General features: G+C 37.7%; 1 protein-coding gene across 4 annotated transcripts in view; it reads right to left on the reverse strand.

Moving 5' to 3' along the window:
• The window catches only part of LOC131431740 (beta-1,4-glucuronyltransferase 1), a 333086-nt gene that overhangs the window by 61138 nt on the left and 244465 nt on the right, over positions 1 to 27483 (reverse strand). The window contains exon 3 of one of the 4 annotated variants that reach the window (XM_058597610.1): positions 23918 to 24002. The exons of the other annotated variants lie outside the window; for them this stretch is intronic. The gene's annotated coding sequence lies outside the window, so the exon portion shown is untranslated. The remainder of the gene's footprint in view (positions 1 to 23917; positions 24003 to 27483) is intronic. 4 annotated transcript variants of the gene reach the window in all.

The raw sequence follows: 27483 nt of genomic DNA on the forward strand, positions 1-27483 counted from the left end.
ACTCACTTTTCTTAGCGATGGTTTGACCGATTTCCACAAACTAATATTCAAATGAAAGGTCTCCCGGTCCCATACGGAATTCCTGAATTTCATCCGGATCCGATTTCCGAATCCGGAGTTATAGAGTGCGTACTAGAAGAGTTTGTGTGTCATGTTAGTTGGTGGCCGTACGAACCGACTTTGACTATACCGATTCTCGGGTTCCGGTGCTGGAAGTGCATATAATAGTGAACCCATTTCGTTCTCTTATGGCTTACGCAATCAAAGCACTGTTTTATTCTGTATGTTATGCATAAACAATCTTTTGGTTTCTTTCAAAAATCGAAGAGAAAATTTTTGAATAGAATACCACAATATTATATGTACATGAGAAAGGCATCATTACACCACTAGGTGGATTAAAACAGGTTTTTTTGTCAATGTAGGCCATGAACAATTAGGAATAGACTCAAATTACGCGGTATATATTTGTAAATAATTTCTTAAAAGCAACAACTATGCATTAAAAGAACGGTTTGGTGGTAGCTACTGATTTATGTTCACGTTTTTATTGATTCGAACCACTGTGCGTCGTTTCGTTGGGTAATGGAAAAAAGTTCTGCACTAGGCGTGTTTTCTTGAAATTTTGATGATAAAGCTGTGCATGCCAGTATTTGGTTCTATGATTGTTAGAAAAACTTCCACGTCCTCTCACCCAGTAATAACTAAGCGATATCTAGATCTGGATTCTGGTCCTAAGCACTGGATTCGGATACTAAACTATCGAACAAGGTTTCTGGATCAGGATACTGAATCTGAACCTGGTTTCTTGATAAAGAATCTCTTATCCGAATATGGATTGCGAACTTGAAGCAGAATTCAGTACTTATATTCGGAACATGGATCTGGATTTTAGACCTGGAGTTAGATTGTGAATCTGAACTCCCGACAGAGACCTTAACCTAGATTCTGGACCTGGATTCTGCACCAGAATTCTGTTTTCTGAACTTGTGGCAGAGTTTCCGAAACTAAACTTTGAATCTATTTTGCACTTGAACTGTGAGCCTGAATTGGATTCTGGACCTGAGTTCTCTAAAATTCCTCAATTCTAAACATGAATCTAAATTATAGACAGAGACTCTGAACTAGGGCCTTGGAGTTGAATATCCGACAAGGATCTGAATACTGAATCTGCACATGGTTTTACCTTTTTTGAACCAGAATTCTGACAGAGATTCTGGATTTGGATTCTAGACGTGAGCCTAATTTCTTGACTTGAACTCTCGATTAAGGTTTCGGGTCTAAATTTGCATCAGGATTCGGGATTCCAAGCAATTTTTTTTTAAATTGACAGAGATACTGGGAATGGACCAGAACCTGCAACTAGATCCTGACTTTGATCTGAACCTGAAGCTAACTGTGGACTTGGACTCTGGGCCAAAATTTTGAAACATACCTAATTAAGGATCTGCTTTCTGGATCTGTGTTCTGAACCTGCATTCTGACCTTGGATTCTGATTCTGTATTCTGAATCTGATACAGAATTCTTTATTTGGATTCGGAATCTGGACCTGGATTCTGTACATGGATTCTAAGCCAACATCTGAATTCAAGACCAGGATTCCGTACTATAATTGGAACTCAGAACCTGGACCAGAATTGAGTAACTTGACCGAATCTCTGAACATGGATTTGTGATCTGAGTGCAGAATCTGAATTCTGAACCTAAAATCGGGACTCTGGATTCGGGACCGGAATTCTTAGTCTGGATCTGAATTCAGAATTCTGAAATTCTTTCTCACAAATACCACAAGAATTGAATGATGCACTAACAACATCATTTTTGCAACTGATAGATTGGAATGGAATTGTTTTGCACAGTGATATATTTCCCAAATGTCTATATAAACTGGTCATGAATACATTCCACACAGGACCTTTCTCAAAAAGATTTTTTAAGTATCGAAGCCCACTATTTGCAACTCATTACCCACCTATTAACAATTTTGAGTTTACTACCCACTGAAAATGAGCTAATGCCCACTAGTGGGCAACAGGAACCCGGTTTAGAATCCAGAAAAACATGTCCAACATATCCTATGTTATAAATTTGTCTTGTAATTTGTACCAACAATTCATGATTTTGGAAATAGTAAACATGTGGAAGCTTCAGATCAAATTCATTGAAACTTTGTTTACTTCCAGAAATGTCAGTTTCTCAATAGCAGAGCAGTTCCATAGATTTATAGTAGTAGAATTTCACATATATGTAACGAATTAAAAGAGATCTAGCTCTCATCAGTTATGATACTTTTTTACTGGTGATGAAGAACATGTAAGTGCAATGTATGTAGTAACATTAAAAAGGGGGAATCCTTTGGATCAATTAGTTCTCCACTATGCTAAACTATAAATTCCGACCAGGAATCAATTATGCAGCAACACTCAGCTCTCAGCTCTTCGGAGCCCCGAGCACCGATACTGACGTAAACGTAAACTGCATGACAAGTTGTTTATCTAAACGAACTAATCGGGCAACCCATCAAAGCCACGCAATAAAAAAAAAATCAATTGCTTTCACGTTCGACAGAGTGAACGGCATAAAACCGCTAATTAGCTCAAACGGCCTGCCAATTACTGTGCGGTAGAACTCACCCTGATACTTCTGATCGCATGGCATGCCGCTACCGGACTGTTCCTCCCGACCGATTCCGAAGCGATCTTTGCGCTAAGCACACGACAGCAGTCAGATGATTCATTAGAGCAGCCCCGTGCCACGAGGTGTTGAAATTACACTCCCGGTGTTTTGTCGCTCGACAATTGCTCTCGAACGAAATAGTAGCTAGCGACAGGTTCATAACAAAAACAGCTGCATCACTCTGTCGCCATCGTCGTTATTCTATAAGCATTGTTGCGGTTATGAGCACGTAGGTAAATGCAAGACATATTTCACATTAATATGCATGCACCGCAGGTAGATAATGGCGCTTCTGAACAGGGTGTCCATGCTGACACCTCGACTAATGCGGCTTCAGCATCGGTCCGAGCATTCCTGCGTTGGAGTGCTAAGAACTGGAGCAATCCCATACCGAAGTAAAAGGAATGAAAACTATTCTCCCAAAAAAAAACTCAGTAGGCCACGAACGAGCACGGTTTCACTCGGTTCGACTCATGCGTCGATTTACACCTCATAATGGAAATTAACAGATTTATCGGCTTACTTCGACGATCATGTTTCACATATCTCATTTGTGAGAATCGACTGTTTGATGGAAGTAGCTACTTGTTAGAGGCAGTGAGAAAAGCAACCAGCTGCAATTTATAACGCAGAATGAGCTGTTTTTTCGTAATTGAAAAAAAAGATACGTGACCAACTTATGGAGTAGCTTGTAAGTAGACATAAAATGTTAATCAAAGGTTGGATTCAGTAACGAGGTGGAAATATGATTCCACCCCTAACAACTTTATGAAACTCATTCATCTATGATGAATTTTTTAATTGAATATGTGATTAGAACAGATTGATACAGCCGTGCTTTTATGAGAACAGCGCTTTTACGTATCAATTTTTTACACCACACATTCGACTCCTTGGTTCGCAATGGTTCAATTTGAACCGGTAGTGCACCATAACAGCAGTTCAATAAACTCATAATTGAATGTAAGTCAAGCCTCTAAACAACCAACGCTTTTAAGGTTGCAGCGATTATTCATACTTCGTATCGTGGTTGCAGTTTTAATGGGAAAACATTACCGTAGTAGAGCGATTCGAACTATAGGTAACAAGTCATCAGACCTCATTTACTTCGATTTGGATGAAACTTTTCACGCCATGCACTTTACTAAATTAGTTGTGACACGGAAACTGTTAATTGTGCACAAATAATGACGGAGAAAGAGTTGTAGAAAATCGTTTGCGCATTCTATAAAAAAATAACCACTGCAAAAGTTTTAAAAACTTTTTCGAAAATGAGAAAATTCATTCAAATTGAATTAAATCATTATAAGTGCTGAAAGATTGTGTAGACATACTCCATTAGAGATGACCGCGTAAGCAATTTCTTAAGGGGCGGGTAGGGTCTAACACTTTTGAAAAATCATTTATTATTTTCTTTAAATTTTCTTATAGTAAAACATTTCAAGAATTTTCTGTGAAATTTTCAAGCTTATTGGAACGAAACTCTGGAAGTTATGGACCTTTATCTATGGCTATCTCATTCTACGAAGAAGCAAGAGCTTCTTGAAATGTTTTGTTATAATAAATTATTAAAAAAAAAAAATATGATTTTTTGAAAATGCTGGATCCTACGGGCTCCCTGGAGTAATTAATTGTTTCCATTGATTTTATATAAAAAAAACTTTAAACGCGTTTTCCTCGAAAGCAGGTTTTGAAAGTCCGTGTTCATCGTCATTCAAAAACTACTGCACCAATTTTTTTCAAATTTTGCACACTTTCTACATATAAAAAACCAGACCCCAACGTTCCTCTTTTCGTTGTTTGTTACTTTAGGAAGGTTTAACAGCCACAAAATGGCGGAGTTTTTCGTGAAAAATCGTCGTTTTCACTTTGAACAACCACCAAAAATTTAAAAAATTTTAAAAAAATCAAACAGAAACGTTGGGGTCTAGGAAAACTTCTACTCTAACTATGCTGCGTTCATTTGTTCACTTCTGATTGGTCTGAGCTGAGATACAGTGGACACCGCAAATCATGATTTTTAAGAAGCGTTCTCGAAAATACTTCTTCGTCGACTTATTTCTCAATATTTTTCCACGAAAAAACTACGAAATATTGTTCGAATGATTCTTTTCATCATGCAAAACATTTGAATTTATTTTGTTGAACTATAATTCTGAGAAAAATTCGCAAAAATTATGATTTTTTTCATCGTTTAGACACTACCCCCTATTTTCAGTGTAGAATAGCTCAAATTGTTATCAACGGCAGCACCGTTTTTTACCAATATCACACAACAGTAGGAGACATCCGTAACCGTTTCGATTTCTTCATAGCGTGAAGAAACAAAGCACGCATCGTTCGTGTGGTGTTTTCTTCTTCCTTCGGTGTTGTACATATTGTCTTGTCAATCTATATGGCGATTTGAAAACTTTGACACTCGTCGCCCTATAACTGCGAAACCGGAAGTCGAATCTGGATGAAATTTTACTGTAGTTTTAAAGATAGTATGAGCTTCAATTCAAATCCAGATTTGTAATAATCGGCTCAAGCTTCGCATAGAAATCGAAGTGAGTTCTATTATTGGAGTTTTTCTTCACCACTTTCGGTGCTTCCGGAACAGGAAAAGGGGGGACCAGTAGTGCCGAATCAAGTTTTTATGCCCACAAACTAACAAGCTCTGCAAACTAGATAAATTTATTAGACAGTTTTATGGGATTTCTATCTGTTTTAGACCATCGTTCGTGAAAAAATAATAATGAAATCGGTAATTTTCCACTTATAACGCTTTAGTTCCGGAACCGAAAGTCGGATCCGGATGATATGTACTAGAAATTTTTAGGATACTATAAGACCTTTAATTTAAATCTTAGTTTGTGAAAATCGGTTAAGCCTTTTCAGAGAAAATTGAGTGCACATTTTTTCTCTAATTTTCACATATTACCATGTAACTCTGGAACCGGAAGTCGGATCGAATTGAAATTCAATAGAAGGCTATGGCACCATTAGACCTTCCATTTGAATCTAAGTTTCGGAAAATTCGGTTCAGCCATCTCCTAGAAAAGTGAGTGCATCTTTTCTACATTTTTTTGGTGCATATCATCCTATATCTCCGGAACCGGAGGTCGGATCGGGATAAAATTAAATGCCAGGCTATGGAACCATGAGACCTTTAATTTGAATCTTAGTTTGTGAAAATCGTTTCTGCCATCTCCTAGAAAAGTGAGTGCATATTTTTGTTACATACATACACACATATACACACACGGACGGACACACACAGTTGTATGGTCGAATCGTATATGGCATTCAACCCTCCGAACCTCGATTAAAAAGTCGGTTTTCACAGTGATTGCAAGTGATGCAGTGATTTTCTGAAAGAAAGGCGAAAACTAAAAAAACGAAAGAATGAAAGAACGAAAGAACGAAAGAACGAAAGAACGAAAGAACGAAAGAACGAAAGAACGAAAGAACGAAAGAACGAAAGAACGAAAGAACGAAAGAACGAAAGAACGAAAGAACGAAAGAACGAAAGAACGAAAGAACGAAAGAACGAAAGAACGAAAGAACGAAAGAACGAAAGAACGAAAGAACGAAAGAACGAAAGAACGAAAGAACGAAAGAACGAAAGAACGAAAGAACGAAAGAACGAAAGAACGAAAGAACGAAAGAACGAAAGAACGAAAGAACGAAAGAACGAAAGAACGAAAGAACGAAAGAACGAAAGAACGAAAGAACGAAAGAACGAAAGAACGAAAGAACGAAAGAACGAAAGAACGAAAGAACGAAAGAACGAAAGAACGAAAGAACGAAAGAACGAAAGAACGAAAGAACGAAAGAACGAAAGAACGAAAGAACGAAAGAACGAAAGAACGAAAGAACGAAAGAACGAAAGAACGAAAGAACGAAAGAACGAAAGAACGAAAGAACGAAAGAACGAAAGAACGAAAGAACGAAAGAACGAAAGAACGAAAGAACGAAAGAACGAAAGAACGAAAGAACGAAAGAACGAAAGAACGAAAGAACGAAAGAACGAAAGAACGAAAGAACGAAAGAACGAAAGAACGAAAGAACGAAAGAACGAAAGAACGAAAGAACGAAAGAACGAAAGAACGAAAGAACGAAAGAACGAAAGAACGAAAGAACGAAAGAACGAATGAACGAAAGAACGAAAGAACGAAAGAACAAAAGAACGAAAGAACGAAAGAACAAAGGAACGAAGTCCTAGTCTAGTCCTAGTCTAGTCCTAGTCTAGTCCTAGTCTAGTCCTAGTCTAGTCCTAGTCTAGTCCTAGTCTAGTCCTAGTCTAGTCCTAGTCTAGTCCTAGTCTAGTTCTAGTCTAGTCCTAGTCTAGTCCTAGTCTAGTCCTAGTCTAGTCCTAGTCTAGTCCTAGTCTAGTCCTAGTCTAGTCCTAGTCTAGTCCTAGTCTAGTCCTAGTCTAGTCCTAGTCTAGTCCTAGTCTAGTCCTAGTCTAGTCCTAGTCTAGTCCTAGTCTAGTCCTAGTCTAGTCCTAGTCTAGTCCTAGTCTAGTTCTAGTCTAGTCCTAGTCTAGTCCTAGTCTAGTCCTAGTCTAGTCCTAGTCTAGTCCTAGTCTAGTCCTAGTCTAGTCCTAGTCTAGTCCTAGTCTAGTCCTAGTCTAGTCCTAGTCTAGTCCTAGTCTAGTCCTAGTCTAGTCCTAGTCTAGTCCTAGTCTAGTCCTAGTCTAGTCCTAGTTTAGTCCTGGTCTAGTCATAGTCTAGTCCTAGTTTAGTCCTAGTCTAGTCCTGGTCTAGTCATAGTCTAGTCCAGTCTAGTCATAGTCTAGTCCTAGTTTAGTCTAGTCCAGTCTAGTCTAGTCTAGTCCAGTCTAGTCCAGTCTAGTCCAGTCTAGTCCAGTCTAGTCCAGTCTAGTCCAGTCTAGTCCAGTCTAGTCCAGTCTAGTCCAGTCTAGTCCAGTCTAGTCCAGTCTAGTCCAGTCTAGTCCAGTCTAGTCCAGTCCAGTCCAATTTACTCCAGTCTATTAGGGCTTCATTCGCTTACCTATCCACCTTATTCACCCGATTTAGCTCCTAAGAATTTGTGTTGGTTCGCATGTTCAAAATATGGTTTATCAATAAAAAAAAATCAGCTCGCTCAAACTTCCTTTTAGATGGGATTGAAAAATTGAAATCACGCAGAAATGCGTGTATCGAACTAAAAATGAACACTGAAGCAAAAAAAAATAATCGCCAACAAATAAATCATCAAATGAAATGAAAATATAACAAGACAGATTTACTATAACTAACATTAATTACGAAAAACCCCAAAAAAATGGACCAAGATACAACCTGTGAACCAACAAATGTGCAACCTCAATGGATAGAAAGCCTCTCTCTCTTGCAATTAACACTATACGATCGAGATATATTTTCTTTTCGAAAATTTTTATTTAAATCAATGGGAATAACTTGACAGTTCAATATGAAAAGTAAAACCTTGGGTCTGGTCTGGAAATATGAATACATTGCGATTTCCAAACGTAATACCATAATGCGGTCCATTACTAAATAACTGGAAACGTTTCAAGCCATTCGGTAATAGAATTCAGAGAATAACCATAAAGATAGTTTGGTAATTGTCTACTCTGCTACATCATGTTCTACATCGTACATGAGATCGACTTCAATGCATTTGCATGTTTGGATGGAAATTTACCCGAAATTTGACCCTCTTTTCCGCTTACCACTGTGTCTCAAGCCCATTCCGCCCACAGCCAGTTGAGGCAGCGCCACGCAAGATTCGAATGTTCTACATACTGGTTTATTTTGTGTAGAGCCGGCACTTACAACCGTCTTTCCCACATGACCGCTCCTCCTCGATGGAAAATTAATACCAGTACGCTAATAAGTTTGACGTCAACACTGGCGACAGCGATTTACCGGAGCTGGCGTGACAAGTTCTCATTATCGAGGTTCCGATGGCGCGTGACCTCCCTCAATCCCATCCTGCCTGACCCACTGACCACATCACATCACTTCACTGTTTCGGAATTTCGGTACCCAAGTGGAAGCTCGGAAGAACAGAATATCGATTGTGCTTCTAACAGTTAATAGCTAATGCCAACACACGAACCACGACTCGGTACGGTTGCATTCTAATGAGCCTGATCGCGTATTACCCTGACCGCCCGATTTGCGGTCTATTTGGCTGTGGTGACGGTCGACAGTTGGCGGAAAGTACTGGAGAACTAAAAAATGACTTATAATTAGGTAATGGGGTGCAAATACCTGGAAAGCTGGGATGACTTAACGTCCGGAACCGAGTGTCATCCATCGGACTGTGATTCAGGCTACGGTTTACCGTTAACTCGCCACCGGTTGCTTCATCCGACCGATGGCCATTCGGATGATTGACCATCTCTTGGTGAATTGTGTCGCTCGATTTAAGTGATGCGAATAAATAAATATCTTGATTGTGAAAAAATGGCGGAAATGGTAATTACCGATAGCATCTACCGTTTATTCGGATTCGCACGAATCGACAGATGATTACGTTGTTATGCGAGAAAGAGTCAATCCAGAGTCGATCCAAGCAGGCGATCGCAATGAGTCGCGAATCGACTTTAATCATGGCATGCTGCATGGTTCGAAGGCAAACGAGCAAACTTCTAACCATGTTATTAAAATGCTACCTTTTTTTTCATATAGGCAGCGTAGAATTTTCCTTCGAGAAACTTAGCACGGTTGCATATTTATGAGCTCGAAAATGCAGTGTAAGTGCACCGAGAGTTCTCACATGAATAAATCAGTAGGTCAGCCAGGCGAAACAAGAGAAAAAGAGCCAATTTCGTTACAAACACACACACACGCGTGACCTTAACCCATTCAGGGCCGTTCGGAGATTATGAAAAGGTAAAGCAAGTAAAGGTACAGAAAGATCAACGATTAACATTTCGGCAAAGACACTACCGAGCCAACCAGATTGAGTTGTGCAAATGACGCGTGCATATGGCGACCTAATTTTTTTTAGGAGAAGAATTCGTACCGAGCTCAAAAGGTACGTAAGTGCACTACGAAAAATGTTCGCATCCAACGAACGCTGCAAGCAGATTACGGTTGAAAAAGTTTATGTAGTTGCATTTTAAATGCTAAAAACCTCAGTCAGTAGATGGTGCGAATGAACTAAGTGAGGACATTCGAAACCATTCGAAACACGCGTTGCCAACTGTTGAGAGTAACGCAGTGAGGAACGTGAAATACAAACAAAATTTTATTTAAACATTGTTTCATTGGTTCCATAAGCACCATACAAAAATTTTAGCTCGATCGGAGAAACTATATTTTCACGCCCGAGGTTTAAAGTTTGTATGGGATTTAGTATGGAGAAATTCATTTTACAAAAAAAATCGGCTGGAGATCAACCTATGAATTCTAAAAATCAGTGCATGTATTATTTTGGTAGGAAATTTAACAAGGAAGAACACTTTAGAAGTTCGCAAAACAATCCGACGTTTGTAGAAAAAGTTATTAAAGGAAAACCGACTCAAGGTCCGAACAATGGCTCACTCCTTAATATATCTAGCACCACTGCTGCTAGTGGAGGTAATATGATTTTGCTTTTTTGTCGTGAATACGACTTATTTTACTATGGGGTGCCTTTTCAAAATTTACCCTCTGAGAGAGTGATAAGTTTTTGATCGTGAATATCTCTTGTTGTATCTAACGAATCAACATAATTTTTACTACATGCCATCGAAAATATGATCACAATTTTATGACAAAATTTTCAGTTGTGTGACATAATCTCAAATAATTCAAAATTAAACTGTTCTGAAATGTTTGGTATAAACGAGTATCAAAGAGAATAATTCATAAGGCGCGTTTGCCTTTCTCGTATTTTGAAAGCTCATAGCTCAGTGATCTGTGGAAGGATTTATATAATCTAACTACCAATAGAATCGAAATTTTTCAACTTAAACGTGTATAGCAAAAGCATTGAAGTATTTCAATAGTACACTATTGAAAAACCTGTCTCATTTGACTCATGTCAACTCCAGCCAATCAGAACGCGTTCTGAGGAAGAGAACAAAATATCTGCTGCTGTACAACAAATCGTTCGAGAAAATGTTCCGAACAGTGTTTAATATCGTAGTGAGTTCCACCATTTGGTCCTTCTGAAAAGCAGGAATGAATCCCGTACAGCATCCGGATAGTTTCTTTCAATGAAATGCAAATCCGAAATGAAATAATCGACATTAAAATTCTGTATGCGGCTATTTTTATAGCCATTAGGACCGCCCATTGGTGAAAAAGCTACAAATGAAATCACGTAAAAAGAAACCTCTTAACCAAAATTAAATCAGTTAAGATTCTATCGCCACTGCTAGCAGATGTATTGTGTGTCGTTAGCAAAGCTAGTTTCGCTTCCGACAAGAGCATTTACGTCACAGCTGCTAGTTGTTTGCATTGGTGAAAAAAACAACGAAAAGAGGACAACGGTGGGGAGCATCAAACAAAATCAGTCATTCTAATGGCTCTAAAAATTTTCTAAAGAACTATTAGGATTTCTTGCTCGCAAATCGAAGGTAAATATCCTCAGTTTAGTGCAAATCTAGAACAGTTTGGTTAGATTTGTGCACTTTTCGCTGTGTGAAATTCACAGTAATCGAGATCAAGTGAAGCCTTCTTTGTTTTTACGAAAAATGTGAAAAAGGGGAATGCTTGCATAATTCATACATTTGATCAACTAATTGGTATTCGGAAGTATTAAGGACCATGTCAGTTGTTTTCGTATTCACGACATCTAGTTATGTCTCTGACATAACCCACCCGCCTTTTTTATTATGCTATAACGGTTGATTTGAGTTGTTTGATGTCTTCACAAAAGTTACTCAGCTGAGTATGAGGATTATTTTTAAGTGACAAACCATGTTCCAAAACTCACTGTATAGACACAGAAAAATTTTAACTGTTTAATTTGAAGAAATAGGTTTTTCGAATCTTCTACAATATTTTAGATAAACTTAAATCTAATAACTTTGCCGAAGATATTAACTCCCTATCTCTTAAAGTTTAGAAAATATAAACGGTACTATTTTATGTAAACAAAAACATAATTTACATGACTTTTTTGTGTCTTTACGGTAAAGTTTGAAGCATGGTTTGTCACTTAAAAATAATCTTCACTCTCCACTGAGAAAGTATCGTGAAGATATCAAACAACTCCGATCAACCGTTATAGCACATTAAAAGGAAGTCACATCATATTACTGTCACTAGTAGCAGTGGTGCTAGATATATTAAGGAATGAGACATTGTTCGGACCTTGTGCCGGTTTTCCTTTAATAACTTTTTCTACAAACGTCGGATTGTTTTGCGTTTTGTTCCTCGTTAAATTTCCTACGAAAATAGCACATGCACTGATTTTTAGAGTTCGTAGGTTGATCTCCAGCCGATTTTTTTGTAAAAAGTGAATTTCTCCATACTAAATCTAATACAAACTTTAAACCTCGGGTGCGAAAATATAGTTTCTCCGATCGAGCTAAAATTTTGCATGGTGCTTATGGGACCCAAAAGGACCAGGGAAAGTTTGGTGGAGCTCAAATCGATATTTTGTCCCACCCTATTGGACATGTTTAGTCATCTACAGTGAATTATATTTTGTCAGACTTTCAACAGCTCATGTGACAAAAGTTTCAACCGTCATGTAAAAACGTTGTGCTACAAGTCGCTAACAAAATTCCTCACAGTTAACATAGCTTGCTACGATCCAGTATATTTTGTGCGTGAATTGAAAATCGTGAAAAAATAATTCTTACTTTTGCAACCACGCTTATTTAGTTCGTACTCGCATCTCATCCGACACAGTCGAAAATTGCTTCCAGTCGAGACGACAGAAACAAAGACAATACAGAGTAGTGAACAATAGAGTGTACGAAATGGGCAAATACGATTTAACAAAACCTGAAACTTGGCTTACAAGACCGAATTTAATTTCTATTTATTTCAAGCGCTGCAAAGTTAGACCAGTAGCAAACGAAATTGAATTCTTAATTAAAAAACGTGCTTAATCCATCTAGCAGTGAGATGATAGCTTTTTTTATCAATCCGCATGTGTTTTTTGCATGAATATTCTTCGGTGTTTCTGTTGTCATGACATTATTCTAATGTCCGTCGTTCTAAGTTGCAATTTGCGATTTTAATCACTCATTACTCTGTAATGTCGAAACTGCAAAACGGATCGAATTTGAATCTAAAAATGTAATAATCGATTAAGCATTCCATAATATGTCGAAGTAAGTTCCACTTTAGAGTTTACGGTAATTTAAGGTACTTCCAGAGCCTGTATTCAGGAACCAGCATAACCCAAACCGATTCGTATGGCCATGAATTGACTTGACGAATAAATTTCAATATTTTTGAGTCCAACTTTAAAGCTTTTCGGGATTGTCATCTTCTATATCGCTTTGAATTTTAAAAATTCATCATCCTACAATTCCAGAATCGAAAGTCAGAATTGGATAAAATTGGATTTATTTTAATTTTAAATTTTGTTTTTGAAATTCGATTTGGCTTTTTTTGAGAAAATGATTGAGCTTTGAGAAACGATTCGATACTGGAACCGGAATTCGAAATTCGGTGTAGCCGAAGTCAGACAAAATCAACTGAGTAGCTGTATAGTTTACATTTGTTTTCAAAAATGTTTGAAAATCAATGTAGACATCTTTGAGGAATGAAATAAGTTTATTCGGTTATCGACTATCCAAATCTGCTAACCCGATAAACCTGATTATTTATGTGAAATAGACATTTTTATACTAATCACCCTGTATCTCCGAAACCGACTAAAGAGCAAGATGTTTTATAGGATATTAAGACTTTTCATTTGAATCTTAGATGAATCTTAGATTTCATTTGAATCTTAGATCGGTTCAGCCATCTACGAGAAGAATGAGTTACACAATTTCGACTTCGTTTCATATATCATCCTGTAGTTCCGAAACCAGAGGTCGGAACCAAACATAATGCAGGAACTTTGTTTGGGAGCATACGACTTTTCGTATGAATCTGAATTTGTAGAAAAGAAATTTTCCGAGAAAATTGAGTGAAATTATTTGTCACACACGCATTTGCTGATCTCGATGAACTGATTCGAATGGTATATGGATGTTATGTTCTTCCAGCATTAATTGCTGTAAGTAGTTTAAAACAATATAATAAAAAAAAATCTGCCATCATCTGGTTTATATATGTCATATTCGAACGATTATGTTGCCAAAAACGAACCGTGCTAAAATCGGTCCGAGACAAAATATCATGCTGTACACAGTCTGTTGGGTACTTAGAAACAAATGTATGTAACAGAATAAAAAATCGTGTTTTATGTTGCTCCCCAGCGCTCAAAATTTCTACTGATGGAATAGGGAAAAAAGTCGCTTACACAAAAATTTCGATATCTCCTTTAAAAATGAACGGATTTTAACAATCTATGGCTTGTTGATTAGGTATTACCGTGCGGAATCTAAGTCTGGAAATATATTCTGTTTTCAAGGTCAAATGTGACAGATACTGTCAAAAAACTGAAAATTTTGACATAAAACTTTGTATAACTCAAAAAGTAAATATCCTATCTCAAAACCATTCAATAGCGTTCCGGGTGACGGGGATACCTTTCATTTGCGACTAGTTTGATCAAATTCGATTCAGCCATCTCTGAGATCTCGACCTCTTTGTTGACAAAACACATACAGACACACACACACATACACACACGTACATTTGCTCAGTTCGTCGAGTTGAATCGATAGGTATATGACACTCGGTTTATATTTATAAAAAAAGGTAAAACGAATGCAAAGTGTGTACATTATGTTTAAACGTGAAAAAGATGCAATTGCATTCCCTTCAGTTCACAATGAGGTGCACAGCGTTGAGTATGATAATATTAAATACAAAATCCCTGTGTGCATGGTGGACAATATCATAGAAGTACGCGTACATGACCTTCCCTCGCAGACCAGCTTCGGGAAAATATGTCGCAGTACGGTAAAATTCTTTCCATCGAAAGGGAAGTATTGCGGATTTTTTTTCCTGATATCCGGAATGACGTGCGAGTGGTACGTATGAAACTACGTAAGCCAATTCCATCTTACATCATTTGCGATCAGATGACACACATCCGTGTAAAACGCTGATTACCTATGAAAATCAGCTGGCTACTTGTTAGTTTTGTGAACAACTTGCAATCAGTATACTAAAATATAAGCCAACCGTCCACGTAAAGTTGGTACGCGAAAAGGCCTGAATAGAAAACTTTATTGAAAAAAAAAACACGCATGTTGACGAACGCAAGCGCACTTCGGAAGCGTGTTAGGCCCTGCCGACGCGGAATAGGCTGGACTATTGATGATGTATGAAATCTATTTATTTATTTGTCGTCAATCAAAAGTAGACCACAAGGATAGTTACAATAATCGTCTTAAATTAGTAAACTATTCTAAATTGATCACAAAATAATGTATAATTTAGTATGAGTTATGCGTTAATAATAATAATTAGCTTACCGAATAGAACTGGAATATTTAGTTGTTTTAGTTTGTTTTACTGACATAGTGAAATCGACAGTTTGTTCGCTGGTGGTTTGTAATAAACATATTTCAATTTCTTAAAGGACGAGATGGTATGTAAAACATTTAGTTTGGACAGGAGTTGACTGGAATCTATGCGATTCGAGACAATGTCATTTACAAATGAGACCATTGAAAATTCTCTGCGTTATTTTAATGTTTGAATACTGATCAGCATACAGCGAGCTTTATAGGATGGAAGAGGAAGTCTTGTCCAACCTAATTTACGAAGTGCAAATAACAAAAATTGTTTTTGAACTGATTCAATTCGATCTTCCCATGTGATTAAGCAAGGTGACCAAACTAAGCTACAGTATTCTAGTACTGACCGAACATAGGCAATGTATAATGTTTTAATTGTATACGGATCGTGAAAACAGTAACAAAATCGTTTTATGAATCCTAGCATGTTATTTGCTCTGTTTATGATTGTATTATAATGGCCAACAATTCATTTTAGAATCTAGTATTATTCCTTAGTCACTAATTCTTTCGCATTTTTTAAATGTTTGACTTCCAAGAGTAAGTATCAAGTCAGGTTTATTTCGTTTTTTACTGACTGTTATTCTACTGCATTTTTTTCACATTTAGTTGAAGAAGACTTTTGTTACACCATGTATAAAAAGAAAGAATTTCTTCTTGATAAACCTTGGCATCCTCACTTTTCTCTATTTCTAAAAATAGTTTTATATCGTCTGCGTATATTAGAATTTTTATTTATTTTTTTTAAACAATGGAAATGTCGTTAACAAACAAGATAAATAAAAGAGGACCTAAATGAGATCCCTGGGGGACCCCGGTACTGACGTGAATGAGGCTCGACTTTTTACCCTTAAATTTTACAATTTGTTGACGATTTGTTAGATAAGATTCCAACCATTTAAGAAGACCTGGTAAGATTCCCAATTTCTGTAATTTGAACCTAAGCATGGGTATGTCAACACGATCGAATGCTTTGCTGAAATCTGTATAAAGAGCTTCAATGTAATTTCCCTTGTCCATAGCGGTCAGGGTATAGTGGACGAATTCAAGTAAATTAGTAGTAGTGGAACGTCCTTTGAAAAATCCATGTTGCATGTGAGTAATTCTATTTTTTATTTGACTAAACAGTTTGTCATTCACGATCGCTTTAAAAAGCTTCGGAATGCAAGAAAGAATAGCAATCCCCCGATAGTTGCATATGTCTGCTTTTTTCCCATTTTTGAAAATTAGTATAAGGAAAGAGTTTTTCCACCTATCTGGAAAAATTCCAGACTGAAGCGAATTATTAAATAGCCAGCACGAAGGGGTTGTAAGATCTTATGCTATTTTTTTCATAAATATTGGTGGAATCCCATCAGGTCCGGCACTTTTAGAGACATCCAATTTGTTTAGGGCATCTATTATGTCTAGCACTTCGATTTGATTTACATTAATATCATCAGTAAACTCTGGAAAGGAATTAAAAAATTCACGATCGCGGTCATCTTCAGAAAACTTCGTGTAGATTTGTTGAAAAAAATTAGCGAAAAGATTACAAATTTCTTGTGAGTTATTACCAATTTTTTCCTGTAGATACATTCTTGACGGAAAGTTTTCTGATTTCAATTTGTTTCTAACATAACATAACATAACATTTTTTTTTGGCAAGACTTTATTTCCTGTTCAGTTCTTGAGTTATACTCTTCGAATGAAGTATCAATTGCTAAACTTAGTTGGTCACATATGTGTATGTAATTCGATGAATTGTCACTATTATTTTCTTTTTGTACTTTTTATGAGCTTTTTGTTTTCAATTTCTTAGGTTTCTAATATGCTCGTTATACCAAACAGGATTCATTTATTATGTCGTACAGCAGTGTGTAGAAAATATCGACAGAAATTTCGACTGGAATCTGGACGAAACGGTCTTACATTATACGAACCAAAAAAAATGATTCTACAAAATAATGCGCCGAGACATCAGATTCATACCATATTTAAAATTAATAATTTTAGGATTCAACAGCATTCATTTTAAGCACAGACCGAACGAGATATTTAGCTAATGTAGTTTTTTTTTGTTTTGTAATGTATTTATCGTCAACAGTATTTCATTTTAGTAATTAATTTCCTAATATATTTGCACTTCCCTTCGAATATAGCGCAGTAATTAAATTGTGGATCTCTTATGTCAATAATACGTTGCAAATCAAAGCATGAATAAATAGAATCACAGCGGACTTTGATTCAAAATTAAATTTGTATTTCTAGTATTATAATTGCCGGTGTATATTTGTTTCTTGTTTTCTGCTGAGACTAGTTGTGTTCACTACCAGGGGGATCCAAATTGAATCTTTTTGATGCGGGGGAGTGTGGTAAGGAAAAAAAATAAATAAAAAGAATAAGAAAAAAGCAAGAGCATTCACATCCTTCTTATTCGTCTCATTTGGCTCCCTCGAACTATTATCCATTCGCAAACTTTGAGAGGCTCATCAAAAAATTTAATTCATATCGCGCGAGGAGATCACCTATGTCGAGGAGGAGTATTTGGCCGACCTTCCGGGAAATACTCTTCGGGCGGGATCAAAAATTGGAAAAAGGCTGGACCTAAAACTGAACTGAATAAAATAAAGCTTTTTTTTTCTTTCTTAAGAGGGCTACTTTTTACCCCTCTTAATAACGAAATTCTACTGATTCTGTGTTTTATTGTGAGTTAAATCTGTGTGATCGGAAACATGTTCAGTTTAAGTGGTCTGGCAAGCAATTTGTTTGGCAATATAAAAAGAATAAGAAATAAACAGGGTGATATTTGAAAAAAAATTCCCCAATCTTAAAATCAAATAAAAGGTATACAAGGTTAAAAAAAGGTGTATTCGATGAAAGGAATAATCCATTTCAGAGGACGGGTATAGCGTGATTGGTTAGTCGATGGCTTTCATGCAGCCCGTCTGGGTTCGACTCCCTACGCCGCAAATGGGGTGGGAAAGTTTTGCAGGTTCGAAGAAGCGAACGCCTTCAAGGTTAAAATCTTTTTAATCAGCACAACAACAAATCAATTTCAAGAGCGGATTTTGCCGATAATAAAAGCAGCATATTCCTAGACACCGAATTACAATTTTCCCTAATCTGCAACGTCACAAACTAGTAAATAGTTCATTGAATCCATTGAAAAATTGCTTTTGAAATTTTTGAAAAAGCGATCTTGGTAGCTAGATAGATTAGCAGGGTCGTTCCATGGCTTAAGGCAGTGTACATTGACATCTTTCTGACTCTTATGTTCGGGGTTGGAAATCGATTCCAGGTGGGTTGCGTGAAAGGCAACGACTATCCCATCACGCTATACCCGTCCCCATTGACAAAGTTCTTAGTTACGCGAACAATAAATCCTAAAAGCTTGGAAATTACATAATCAATGTATTTTTTAAGTTTAACTTGGTATCAAGAATAATTCCTAAGTCCTTTACAAACTATTCGCGTTTCAGCACCTTTCCCGTAAAATTTTGTACTCGTATCTTCTAAACAAGTGTTTGCGAGAGAAAGAAATAACAGAGCATTTTGATGCGTTTAATGCCATTCTGTTGATTTGACACCGATTAACGAATGAATCAAGCTGTGATTGTAGAAATATTGTGTCTTCTTGAGATTTAACCTGGTGATATAGCTTGAAATCATCAGCAAAGGACAGCTTACAGCATTTCAGCAAAAATTGAGATCATCAAGGTATAGTAAAAATATAGATGGTCCCAAATAACTGCCCTAGGGAACTCCAGAGCTAACGGCGAAGGGTGTCGTCGAGCAGTTTCCAATTTTTACAGACATTTTGCGGCCAGTTCAATATGAATGGAGCCAGTTCAGTAAGGATCCATTGAAACCAAGCCTATCGAGCTTGGCAACTGTTATTTGATGATTTATCTTGTCGAAGGCTGCGGAGAAATCTGTATAGGATGGAGAGTTTAAGCTCTAAGAGGCCAAGGGTATTTTTTAATTTTAATTAACCACTAACATAAAACTAGAATAATATCATTAAGTAATGGCGTATCGGGGCCGCGGGTTCTCGAAAGTCCAGCTTTCCGCTGTCGATCTGCAGTGGCCGGTGAATTGAATATATCAGGTGTACAACTTTGCTTCCACCGTTTTTTCAAAAATTAATCATGCGAAAAAGTGCTTACAGATGTATTATTCAAAGTATTGTCCGTCGCTAGTGACAACTTTCTCCCATCTTTCCGGCAATTTTCGGATCCCGGCTCGAAAAAAGGAGTCCTCTTTTGACGCTATCCATGAAGCAATCCATTTTTTCAACTCTTCGAAGGATTGAAAATGTTGATCTGCCAAGCCGTGTACCATCGAACGGAATACGTCGTAGTCAGAAGGGGCGACATCTGGGGAATACGGTGGGTGGGGCAAGACTTCCCATTTCGGCGTTTCCAGGTACTTTTTGACCACTTTTGCGACGTGAGGCCGAGCATTGTCGTGTTGGAGGATGATTTTGTCATGTCGCTCTTGATATTGTGGCCGCTTTTCTTTTAGCGCGCGACTAAGGCGCATCAGTTGCCAGTTGGTTTTAAGAGCTCGTAGTAAATCACACCGAGCTGATTCCACCAAATACAAATCATAACAAAGTAGCATACCCGGGCTTTCCCCATGATTTTCTGCGTTTAGGATTATCGTATCGAACCCACTTTTCATCACCGGTTACGATTCGATGTAAAAACCCCTTACGATTTCGTCTTTGAAGCAGTTGCTCACATACAAATAGACGGCGCTCGATGTCCCTCGGTTTCAACTCGTACGGAACCCAGTTTCCTTCTTTCTGAATCATGCCCATGGCCTAGAGACGTTTTGAAATGGCTTGCTAACACACTCCCAACGATTCGGCAAGCTTTTCTTGGGTTTGGCACGAATCTTCATCAAGCAATGCTTCTAGTTGTTCATCTTTGAAGGTTTTTTTTTCACGTGAATACGACTTACTTTACTGTGGGATGCCTTTCAAAAATTTACCTCACGTAAAAAAAACCTCTCAACAAAAATTGGATCAGTTTGGATTCTATCGCCACTGTGAGCAGATGTGTTTTGTGTCGTTTGCAAAGCTAGTTTCGCTTCCGACAAGAGCAATTACGTCACAGCTACTAGTCGTTTGCATTGGTAAAAAAACAACGAAAAGGGGACAACGGTGGAGAGCATCACACAAAATCAACCGTTCTAATGGCTCTAAAAGTTTTCTAAAGAACTGTTAGGATTTCTTGCTCGCAAATCGTAGGTAAATATCCTCATTTTAGTGCAAATCTAGAACAGTTCGATTAGACTTGTGCACTTTTCGCTGTGTGAAATTCACAGGAATCGAGATCAAATGAAGCCTTCTTTTTTTTGCGAAAAATGTGAAAAAGGGGAATGGTTGCATAATTCATACAATTGATCAACTAGTTGATATTCGGAAGTGTTTAGGATCATGTCAGTTGTTTTCGTATTCACGACATCCAGTTATGTCTCTGACATTACCCACCCGCCTTTTTCTCTTCCCCCCACCATGTTTGTCTTCGACATCGAAATCACCATTTTTAAAACGTTGAAACCGCTCCCGACACGTTCTTTTACTCAGAGCAGCATCACCGTAAGTTTCTGAGAGCATTCGATGCGCTTCAGTTGCATTTTTTTTCGAATTGTAACAGAAAAGTAAAACTTCCCGCAAATTCGGCACATAAACAGACATTTTCGAGCGTGAATAATACGAAAACAAGAACAACTGTCACTGAAACGGCGATGACAATTCGTTAGGCACTGTACACACTCACTTTAAAGGCATTATCATCTATGTATTTTGACCAGCCTCAGCCGGTACAGCCACCTATCGGAAAACGGCGGAAGCAAAGTTGTACACCTGAGTCAGTCAGCAAGTCATTCAGATGGCGTTGGAGATTATCTATGTTGGACGCATCCTTCGGTCCGTGTGGGTCCGTGGGAAATACCCCCAGGCTACGAAGACCCGAACTATGTACTTGACACATTGAAGAAGATACCAAATCAAACTGGTAAATCGATGTCGAAATTTATCTTTCTGACATGAAAAAATGTATATGCACAATTTGAGCCAAGTCAGTAAATACAAACATTGAATTTCTAATAAGTCATTTCTAATTTAACAATCCCTAAAAACTTCCTCTACAAATTTTATTTCCTTCGAATGTGGTTTAATTCGCTAAAGCGAATCAAGAAAACAGATTTTTAAGCAATTTTAAATCTCGTACGTGTGCAAAATCTTCTGCAGATACTATCTGTTCTTTCCGATCGCCACATACGAAGGTATGTTATTGAACGAGACATGAAATCGCCGTTCAAAACCTACGAAAAAACTTCCTCAACAAAACTTCAACCGTAACACATGGATCAATAAGTCTCGAGTCTAAAGCAGAGATGGCGCTCGTAGTAAACCAGTAACCACGTCTTTCTAGAGTACTAACCTTTGCTTGAAACGGGTCAAAATTTAAGGTCGATCCGACCAGAAACAGCTGAGTTATCGAGGTTGGAGTAAAGTCGTTTTGTAGTTTGTTTAAAAAATGGAAAAAAACCGAGTTTTGTGTTTTGATAAAATATTGTTTTATAAAGGGGGGAAAAAACCGTGCAAGCGAAACAATGGATTGAAAAAACGTTATCCGGACTCTTGTCCATCAAAAGCAACGATTTGTCGGTGGTTCGCCGAGTTTAAACGTGGTCGTACCGACACAAATGACGCGGAACGCTCGGGTAGACCTGTGGAAGCCGTTACACCGGAAAATGTGAGTGAAGTGACGAAAATTATAATGAAAGATCGTAAAGTGAAGCTCCGTGAGATTGCTGAGATGACACAGATATCATATGGAAGTGTATTTACTATCCTTCATGAAAAATTGAGCATGAAAAAGGTTTTTTCCAAGTGGGTGCCGCGATTGCTTTCGATGGAACAAAATGCACCCTGCCACAAGTCGATGAAAACAATGGCGAAATTGAACGAATTGGGCTTCGATCTGCTTCCCTACCCCCCATACTCGCCAGATTTGGCCCCCAGTGACTACTGGCTCTTTGCTGATCTTAAAAAAATGCTCCAAGGAAAAAGATTTGGCTCAAATGAGGAGGTCATCGCTGAAACTGAAGCTTATTTTGAAGCGAAAGATAATTTTTTTTATAAACATGGTATTGAAAAATTGGAAAAACGTTGGAACCATAGTATCACTCTAAAAGGTGTTGGTGAATAAAAAAAAATTTTGCAAAAAAAATGTTGTTTCCATTGTTAGTCTCGGGACTGTACACCAATTTAAAAACGCAACTGGTAATCAACTACATGATGTACAAATGATTAGGTAAAATATCATTATTTTTGTACAGATAAAAAAAACCTCAGTACCGACTTCATTAAGACCAATTATTGTTCCCCCGTATAATTAAACAGGAAAGCCAGTTACGACAGCCACCGCTTTGTATTACAGCACAGCACATCTACAATACAACCGATTACAAGCACTTCCGATGTTTGATCAATAATTAATTACACCTGGATCACATATTGTGAACCCACGGGGGACGACAAAAAGAAACACAGGACAACAAAAGCAAGCAACCGTGTCCGAAGTGGAACGACCTCGAATTGAGGGAAGAGAATCAATACGCCGGTGTGTAAATTCCACACCACTGGGAAACGTTGACAACGCCAACAGGCACGCCGTTATCAGGTCAAAGCGAAACGACGTCATCACGACGATAATGACCAACATAATAATTCATGTAAATAATCAGATAGGACTGCTGGTGCATTCACAAAGCGGAAATAGCTGGTTGGGCTCCCACCAAGATGAGTGCCGTTCGTCGAAACACGAAAGTAAAACACGTAACACGAAAACTTACAAAGAACCCTAATTCGATTACACGCTCCTTGGTTCGCATTGACTTCCATCGTGTAAACCGCCCCGGGGGCGTAAACGAACCGGATGGGAAAATTGAAAATATGCACTCTCGGCAGTTGGGCCTACGGTTGGGTTTTGCTACCCGCAAGCGACACGCCCAAGCTACGCGTTTCAACCCGTTCCCGGTTCCGAACAGGCAGTATAATTTCCCACGGCCACGACCTCCTGTCACACATATGGGATTATTCGCGCAAATCGATGCGGAAAACAAATGTCGGATTTTTCTAGTCGTGTCCTTTTTTCCCTGATTTTACCTTTTCATAAGTTTGCATGTAGTTTCTTCAGAAAAAAAAAGTCTCTCCCCGCCAGTAACGAAGGCGGCGTGGCGTTTGCCGTCGCCAAGGAGTCGCACGCGCTTCGGTCTATTCGTGTGCGCGTTCGGAAATAACCTGTCATTAGCGATAATTCGCCGGCAAATTATTTGTAGATCTTTGGAAGCGATGACCTTCTGTTGGTTAGAAACTTTTCCAGTTTGCAGCTCGCCCGCCACTGATTTACCGTATCGAAACTTTCTTAAGTTTCGCGTGTGGTCTGATTGGGTAAAACAGTCTAGCAGATAACGCAAGCCTAATTAGAGCTATTCTGTTTGCATTCCACCGGCGTTCGTGAGTTAAATTGCTATTGCTCCGGTGAGAGAGAGAAAAAACTGTGTAATTTGGACCATTTTGTGACGGCTGCCTTCGCGAAGCACCACCAGTCGTATCGGAAAACCGCGCATTGAACGGAACAGAAACATGTCAATTCATAGAGAAAAATGTGTAGGCGAAAATCAATTTTACCAACCTCCAATGCACGACGCCACAAAGCGCACACACATCCGAATGTGAGAGTTATCAACAAAGCGATTTCACCGGTCGACAACAATTACCTGTAATGGAAAGGCAGAAAGAAAGCATCGATTAGTCAAAATGTTAATCCATCATCCTGTCATAAATTCGGCACCGTTAGAATTCACACATAGTTGTCATAATAGTTTACGCACTCTTCACACAATCCCGCACTCCCCAAGCATGATCGGACATAACATTATCGACAACAAATTTGAACATTTTTTTTACGACGGGTCCATCCTTCCACTTTGACATTCTTCATTTAACAACCGGAGACAAGCCAACTACGATAGACATCGCAGCAAGCTATCGTGTGACGACGACGACGACGACGACGACGACGACGACGATGACGGGTTTGGTTTCCCGAGCAACGAGAACGGATGATCCTAGCGCACACAAATAATGGTGAGCCGTTCCCGAGAAGAAGAGGCGGTAGCGCCAAGCGAGGTCAATTGCTCTTGGGCTCAGCCAGTTTGCGCTTTTTAGCCGGGTTTTATCCAAATTTTATGTGGTTCCTCAAAATGCTGATCATTCAGTATGACGAATCGATGTAGTAGAGATCTACGTCGTTGTGATGCGGAAACCGTTCCATGAGGAGAAATGCTACCGGGTCTGGAGGAGTCTTACCGAAATGGGAAACGTACAAAAATTTCAACCGTATCGTGATTACTTTTTTGCTAATAACTTTGAGATGGAGTTATGTTTCGAACGGTGTGTGGAAAAAACGGTGATAAAACTGAAGTATGGGAATCCTTTTTGTTTTTTTTTGAAGTACGAACATCTATTTTTTAGATTGGTTCAGGCTAAACAAAACCTGAGTATCATCATAAGCTAAATTGTAGTCTCGGATCATTACATCGAATGTCAAGCATGAAAAAGAGCTAAGAGTATAATTGAAATTTATTCATATTTTTAAGTTTGGTCTTCGGCTCACCTCAAGATTCAGCATAAACTGCTAAGCAGACGTAAAGTTAATACAATCTTTATGATGTCTTCCTGAGTCGAGGACGAAACGTCAAAATATGAAACAAGTCGTATGACCCACGACTAAATTTTATGTCAAATTCTGAACTACAAAAGATGCAGTTTTTTTTTCAATCCGCTTTGTTGAATCAAATAACAAATTTTTATGTTTAAATAGGATGGAAAGTTGGTGAAACAATACGAACAATATCTACAAAGCTAACCCTCGAAAAACTTTTGAAACTGAAACATGTTTTTTTAGGAAAATGTTGACCTAATATTTTATACAAATAAAAAATTTGAATGAAATAGAATGTGCCTTTTTCACTTTAATTTGTCTGCTTTGCAGTACAATGAAAGGAAAACTTATAGGTTTTGTGCCTTCAATAATGTTCCTTCAACATATTTGGAGCGCTTTATTGTCCTCAGAAAGAAGATTTCACGGAAACTTCTTCGGGTTGACTTCAATAGATATTAAACCAGGGGCGGAAATAAGCAAATTTTTTGATTCACAGTAAATAAAAATAGTTAGTATTATCTTTTAATATCACTGATTTATTGTAAATATTATAATGAATTTTGTAACAAATTATTTTTGATAAGATAAATTTTGGTCATACTTCGAATTTAAAAATATCTTCATCGTTATCAGTATCACTGTCTGATTCGGAATCAATATTTCAACAAAGTTAGGCTCGTTTCAATGCTACTCTGTGTTCATTAAACAGGTTTGAAGTTCAAATGGCTGTCACTCTGGTGATATGATGGTATAAGTGACGTAAACGTCAAAGCTGATTATCACTCAATTTTATCGGATATGGATAATCCGATATCAATAATTTTGGGCTCGTTGGGTGAGATTTTTTTTTCGTCGATCGCATCGAAATTCCATGCGTCGTAATGTATTTGAAATTTATTCAGCAATACCGTCGTGGTGGAATAATATCATCATTAAAAACAGCTAATAATATTAACATACATGCTGCGTTGAATAATACTTGTAATAATAAGAATAACAAGTCCAATCTTTGTGCGCGCTATGCAGTTGATTAATATTACCCTATTCAGTTTTTATATCACACACAGAAGTAACAGGAGTGCAGGATTTTGATACGTCAATTCAAACACACCAATCAAACTTTGAATCTATGTTCCATTTTGGAGGTATGGACGACCAAAATTTTAAATTTTTGTATCGTGATTCAAATGAGCAACAAAAACAAAACTTATTGGAAGTTCACTAAATCTAGCTTATCTTATAAAAAAAAAGTCTGCAGAACCGAATGAAAGAATCTACACTTTCCGCACGAAACGTTCTGGTGACTATTTTACCTTATTTCTTCATTTTATGATATCTTATTGCAAATCGTCCTTAAATCTCGGTAAAACTTATTGGAAGTTTACCGAGATTTAAGGACGATTTACAATAAGATATCATGAAATGGAGGAAACGGGGTAAAATAGCCACCAAAACGCTTCGTGCGGCCAGTGTAGGTTCTTCCATTCGATTCTCCAGACATTTTTACATAAAATCAAGCTATTCCAGTAGACCGCACTCGATTTCTTTACAAGTTACAGAAAAATACTACAGAAAACCCTAAAACTGCTGGGCATTTGGGGTAAAACGAGTAGGATGGCGATTCGTGCGGCCATTAAAAACCATTCCATTGAATTTTTACATAAGAAACACTCTTGTTTGTTGCTTTTTTCCATGGTTCCCGATTTCTTTGCGGGTTTCCTGGTTTTTTTCCACTGTGCACTGTTTGAAACATAGCAGATTTCAAAAAGTGATTGAGCGTTATATGAGTAGCTAATAAGTGCAACTTATCGTTGAAACTCTTCAAGTTTTTTTTATATCGTTTATTTATACCCGGCTTTAACCTAATTTTAGTCGTTCGCCGGGTTGTCCCCTTTAAGTAGTTTTGAATACGAAAACCGAATTATTATTTTGTGTGCCTAAACCGGACTAGAACTTTCCAGAGCAGAAAACGTTAAAAGTCATTTTTAGTGCAACAACCGGAAACAAAACCTTGAATGGGATAACCGGATAAAAACCTTAGCCGATACTTTCAGAGCAAATGTGTGGATTTTTGCATGGAAACTTTCTACGTGTTTTCCTCGGCTGCGGGATTCATTCCACATTTTGAATGTTATGTATTTTATCTAACAGATTCAAAATCGTTTGCTGTATTAATTAAACGTATGCACTTTCATCCCACTATTTAACCTACGAGTTGTTTGAAATCTAAAAGATTTTTTAATACTGGATATTGATGACGAACCTTTAATTTTAATCTAATTGTATAGAAATTAAATATTTTTATCTTGACGAATTAAGTTCGATAGTATCAAAATTCATCCAAGTGTAAAAAAATACACTAATTATCGATATTATCAGGATCGAAAAGTAGTTTAATTGACCTGAAATTACTAACGAGATTACTATATTCAATTCTAGATCGTATTTGAATAGTTTTAATTTAATTTTTTTATTCACGGTGTTCGGTTTTTTGATTCACAATCAGAAAGCTTGATTCACATTCTCGTGCGCAA

Source organism: Malaya genurostris, chromosome 2 (genome assembly GCF_030247185.1).
Source record: "Malaya genurostris strain Urasoe2022 chromosome 2, Malgen_1.1, whole genome shotgun sequence".
Taxonomy (NCBI): domain Eukaryota; kingdom Metazoa; phylum Arthropoda; class Insecta; order Diptera; family Culicidae; genus Malaya; species Malaya genurostris.